A 6,233-nucleotide genomic window follows, 5' to 3' on the forward strand; every position below is an offset into this window, starting at 1 on the left:
ATCCTTGTTGTCTTTCAAATATTTCTTCGTTTGAGCCACTGTACCTAGTATAAATTTATCTCCTTTGTTTACGTTTGTCTTGTGTAAATGGTCATCTATCAGTGTTGTGAACTTTATTCTTGCTATTTCTTGCTCTTCTTTGTCATCTGTAGTTCTCACCAAGTCTTCTCCTTCTGCGATGACTTTCAGTAGAGGAAATTGAGCTCTCGTCAAAGGGAGCGAATACTTCGGGCCTAGTGAGAGAAGCCACTGCACATTTGTTGGTATGTGTTTTAGACCAATTGAGTATGTATTGATGTAATTTTCTCACTATTGAGCTTGATTTGTTTGTGTTTTTCTTGTATTAGAAGCTTCAAAATTTTTAAGTGAAAATTGTAGTTATGATATATATTTTGACAAAATTTTCTAAAGAAATAAAATTTTGACAAAATTTTCTATAGAAATAAAATTTTTACGACATTTTTATAGAAATACATTTTCTATAGAAATTTTCACAAAATTTTCTATAGAAATGAAATTTTGAAAAGCTTTTCTTTAGAAATAAAATTTGGACAAAATTTTCTTTAAAAATTAAATGTTGAAAAAATTTTCTATAGAAATAAAATTTTGATAAAAATTTCTAAAAAAAAATGTTTAACAAAATTTTCTATAGAAATAAAATTTTGACAAAAAAAATCTATAGAAATAAAATTTTGAAAAAATTTTCTATAGAAATAAAATTTTGACGACATTTTTATAGAAATAAAATGTTGACCATTTTTTCTATGGAAGTAAAATTGTGACAAAATTTTCTATAGAAATAAAATTTGGTATATAAAGAAAATTTTTACAAAATTTTCTAATGAAATAAAATTTTGGACAAAATTTTCTATCGAAGTAAAATTTTGGGAAATTTTAAACTTTAAAATGATATTAATTTAATTTGGAAAAATGGTCCGCTGGTACGAATTTTGGTCCAATTTTCGAAAAATATTGGTCCAAAATAAAAATTCATTATGGCAACGCTGGCCATTAGCATATTGTACCATCGACGGAGTTGCCATACCAAAGTCTAATGGCTATTTAAAGACTTTTCATTGCCAAAGAAACCAAAGACAATAGAGAGAAGAAGATGAGAAGGAGATTGGCTGCTGAGCACATCAAACCATTTACGGTGCTAGGCCCATACTTTTCATAAATGCATTAAAATGCAAATAAAAAGAAATTAAGTGCAGGAAATAAACTTCCATAAAGGGGAAAATGTAATTTTTTTGTTGTTGCCTAAAATTTAACATTTCATTAAGAAACTTAAGTTTTTCATTTAAAAAATAAAAAATAAAAACGAAAAACAAATAAAAAATTACAAACATGCATGGAACTAGCAGCGTCAATGCAACATTTTGTGTGACGCATGCCAATCTTCCATCTTCCAAAGTGTATTGTCTTTGAAAGAAACTCACACCAAACGCCGTTTATGAAATCGGTGGACGAAAGCGTGAATATATCGAATTGATTATCCGTGAGCGTTTTTGTTACAGTCCGTTCACGATTTGTGAACGCCATTTTTTTTCATTTCATTAATTTCAAAGTATTCCAAGGCATAATAATATTATTCATGGGACCATGGAAAATAATTTCTATTTTCGTGCATCGTAAAGAATAAATGGGAAACGGGACAGAGGAAAGAATATATTTAACCAAATTGCAACACAGAACAAAAGACGTCTACTCTAAATGGCTGTAAAAAGTTTTATGCAAATGCCCAACATTGTATCCTTTATAAAATAAATGTATTCATTTGGGCTGAGAAAAGAACATTAGCATACATTCTGGTTTTTACCAAAAAAGTTAGTGTAAATGTAAGACTTTTCTCTTTGAAATTATTAAGGCGTTTTTTGGCAATTGTACAAGAAATGCTAAAAGCTTTTAAATCTTCACAATTTATCCGATAGTGAAATAAAGACTTTTTGTGGTATTGAAAACACAAAGAACACGATGAACTGAAAATTTCCTTTTAATCTTTTGTTTATGCTCAAGGATACATTGAAGGAAGAAAGGGAAATACAAAAAGCTACTGTGATAGATGTCCACGGATGATGAATACGCCTGCAAAATTATGTATTTAATAGCAGAGATAATATTACTTATCGTAGGGTCACAGATGGCAAATATTTGACAGAATTCATGAAAAGGATTCGTCACCAAAGTTAAAATAGCAAACATTTATAGCTCATATTGGAGAATTTTCTAAAAACTGTATCCAGGTATTTCCAAAGACTCATTTCTCTTTTATAAAGATTTTTTCCTTATCCAAAAGTCGATAAACTTTTCAATAAAGTCACTTTGTCTTTATGGTTAAGGGAGTCGAACGGGTATCTTTAAATGAAAGAAAATTTTTGTTTGACTAAGGTCAACTTTATATCTTTAATAATTCAGAAAAATTCTTTAAAATTGATGAAATTGTCTTTAAATTCGATGACTTTTTTATCTTGACTACAAAGCAAAAAGCATTCATAACTAGGACATGGCTTTGAGCACTTTATTTTAAAGACGTTTCTACACATATTTTTAAAGGACTTAGATAGCACATGAAGAAAAAAATTAAAACGTGTATAAATAAAAATTTGTTAAACGAACTGCTAACGAAAAGACGTTTTTTTAGCCTCACTAGGACAATAGGTATGCGAACACAGAAAAAAAATATCACCAAATTTTTTCCAATTAAATTTTAATTGATTTTTAAAAAATATTCAATTAAACATTTAACAAAATTTTTAATTGACTCTGGTGATTGATTCTATCATTTCCGCGATTGAAGACATTTCAATTAAAAATTAATTGGATCAATTAATTTCGTCATTGAAGATAAAAAATATTTTTTTCTGTGTACGGAGGCACTCCCCAAGTAGGAATTCTATCAATTCTTCTTTGGAATGTTGCTATAAACAACCTTCTGGTTACCTTAGAAAAAGAAAGGATAAAAGTTGTGATAGGCGAGTTTGCAAAAATTATGAGCTGAAATATAAGTTATCATGATACAGAGAAAAGGAATCAGTTAGACACCACCTGGGGCACCTGGAAAATATTTTATCTTCAGAAACGAGGTATGTGAAATGTTTTCTATCATAAAAAACACAATCATAAAATTAAAATTTTTATACCCTCCACCATAGGATGTGGGTATATTAACTTTGTCATTCCGTTTGTAACACATCGAAATATTGCTCTAAGAGTATATATATATATTCTGGGACGTGGTGAAATTCTGAGTTGATCTGACCATGTCCGTGCGTCAGTCTGTTGAAATCCCGCTAACTTCCGAACGAAACAAGCTATCGACTTGAAACTTGGCACAAGTAGTTGTTATTGATGTAGGTCGGATGGTATTTCAAATGGGCCATATCGGTCCACTTTTACGTATAGCCCCCATATAAACGGACCCCCAAATTTGGCTAGTGTATGGTCTCTAACAACCATGCAAAAATTGGTCCACATCGGTCCATAATTATATATAGCCCCCATATAAACCGATCCCCCGATTTGGCTTGCGGAGCCTCTAAGAGAAGCAAATTTCGTGGTGTTAGTATATTGTCTCTAACAACCATGCCAAAATTGGTCCATATCGGTCCATAATTATATATAGCCTCCATATAAGCCCATCCCCAGATTTGACCTCCTGAACCTCTTAGAGAAGCAAAATTCGTCCGATCCGGTTGAAATTGGGTACGTGGTGTTAGTATATGGTCTCTAACAACCATACAAGAATTGGTCCATAATTATATATAGCCCCCATACAAATCGATCCCCAGATTTTCGGTCTATACTTATATATAGGCGATCCCCAATCACACAAAAATTGGTCCTTATTGGTTCATAATCATGGTTACCACTCGAGCCAAAAATAATCTACCAAAATTTTATTTTTATAGCAAACATTGTCAAAATGTTATTTCTATAGAAAATTTTGTCAAAATTTTATTTCTATAGAATATTTTGTCAAAATTTTATTTCTATAGAACATTTTGTCAAAATTTTATTTCTATAGAAAATTTTGTCAAAATTTTATTTCTATAGAAAATTTTGTCAGAATTTTATTTCTATAGAAAATTTTATCCAAATGTTATTTCTATAGAAAATTTTGTCAAAATTTTACTTATGTAGAAAATGTTGTCAAAATTTTGTTTTGTCAAAATTATATTTCTATAGAAACTTTAAACTTAATTATATACGTATTTAATCGGCCTTTTTAGTTTAATATATACCACGTATGGACTATGTGGTATATATTACGGTGTTAGGAAGTTTTAAGATACCTTGCCATCGGCAAGTGTTACCGCAACTCAAGTAATTCGATTGTGGATGACCGTTTTCAGTAGAAGTTTCTACGCAATCCATGGTGGAGGGTACATAAGCTTCGGCCTGGCCGCACTTACGGCCGTATATACTTGTTTTTTTTTTTTTTTAATTTTTGTCTCAGATCATGATGATTCTGAGTCGGTCGGTATACATTTAAAAGCACACTATCAAAATGCAAGGCCGCACTTACGGCCGTATATAAAGGGTGATTCTTTTGAGGTTAGGATTTTAATGCATTAGTATTTGACAGATCACGTGGGATTTCAGACATGGTGTCAAAGAGAAAGATGCTCAGTATGCTTTGACATTTCATCATGAATAGACTTACTAACGAGCAACGCTTGCAATTTTATAACCAAAATCAGTGTTCGGTTCGAAATGTGTTTCGCGCTTTACGTCCGACAAATTTTGTTCAGCGATGAGGCTCATTTCTGGTTGAATGGCTACGTAAATAAGCAAAATTGCCGCATTTGGAGTGAAGAGCAACCAGAAGCCGTTCAAGAACTGCCCATGCATCCCGAAAAATGCACTGTTTGGTGTGGTTTGTACGCTGGTGGAATCATTGGACCGTATTTTTTCAAAGATGCTGTTGGACGCAACGTTACGGTGAATGGCGATCGCTATCGTTCGATGCTAACAAACTTTTTGTTGCCAAAAATGGAAGAACTGAACTTGGTTGACATGTGGTTTCAACAAGATGGCGCTACATGCCACACAGCTCGCGATTCTATGGCCATTTTGAGGGAAAACTTCGGAGAACAATTCATCTCAAGAAATGGACCGGTAAGTTGGCCACCAAGATCATGCGATTTGACGCCTTTAGACTATTTTTTGTGGGGCTACGTCAAGTCTAAAGTCTACAGAAATAAGCCAGCAACTATTCCAGCTTTGGAAGACAACATTTCCGAAGAAATTCGGGCTATTCCGGCCGAAATGCTCGAAAAAGTTGCCCAAAATTGGACTTTCCGAATGGACCACCTAAGACGCAGCCGCGGTCAACATTTAAATGAAATTATCTTCAAAAAGTAAATGTCATGGACCAATCTAACGTTTCAAATAAAGAACCGATGAGATTTTGCAAATTTTATGCGTTTTTTTTTTTTTAAAAAAGTTATCAAGCTCTTAACAAATCACCCTTTACTTGTTTTTATACCCTTCACCACTACTGTGGTACAGGGTATAATAAGTTTGTGCATTTGTATGTAACGCCAAGAAGGAAATGTCTGAGACCCATCGTTTAGTATACCGATCGTCTTAGAATTAAATTCTGAGTCGATTAACGATGTCCGTCTGTCTGTCTGTCTGTTGATGTATTTTTGTGTGCAAAGTACAGCTCGCAGTTTTAGTCCGATTGTCCTAAAATTTGGTATAGGGTCCTGTTTCGGCTCAAAGACGATCCCTATTGATTTTGGAAAAAATCGGTTCAGATTTAGATATAGCTGCCATATATATTTTTCACCGATCTGGCCATAATTGGCGTGTATATCAACCGATCTTCCTCAAATTCCGTACATCCGAATATTTTATGAGTCTCGCAAAACTTGTAAAATATCATCCAAATCGGTTCAGATTTAGATATAGCTCCCATATAAAGCTCTCGCCCGATTTACAATCATTTGCCCACAGAGGCCAATTTTTTGTTCCGATTTAGTTGAAATTTTGCACAGGGAGTAGAATTAGCACTATAGCTATGCGTGTCAAATTTGGTGGAAATCGGTTCAGATTTAGATATAGCTCCCATATATAGCTTTCGCCCGATTTACACTCAAATTACCACAGAGGCCAATTTTTTGCTCCGATTTAGTTGAAATTTTGCACAGGGAGTATAATTAGCATTGTAGCTATGCGTGCCAAATTTGGTTGAAATCGGTTCAGATTTAGATATAGCTCCCATATAT

Source organism: Haematobia irritans, unplaced genomic scaffold (genome assembly GCF_050003625.1).
Source record: "Haematobia irritans isolate KBUSLIRL unplaced genomic scaffold, ASM5000362v1 scaffold_66, whole genome shotgun sequence".
NCBI classification, from domain to species: Eukaryota; Metazoa; Arthropoda; class Insecta; order Diptera; family Muscidae; genus Haematobia; species Haematobia irritans.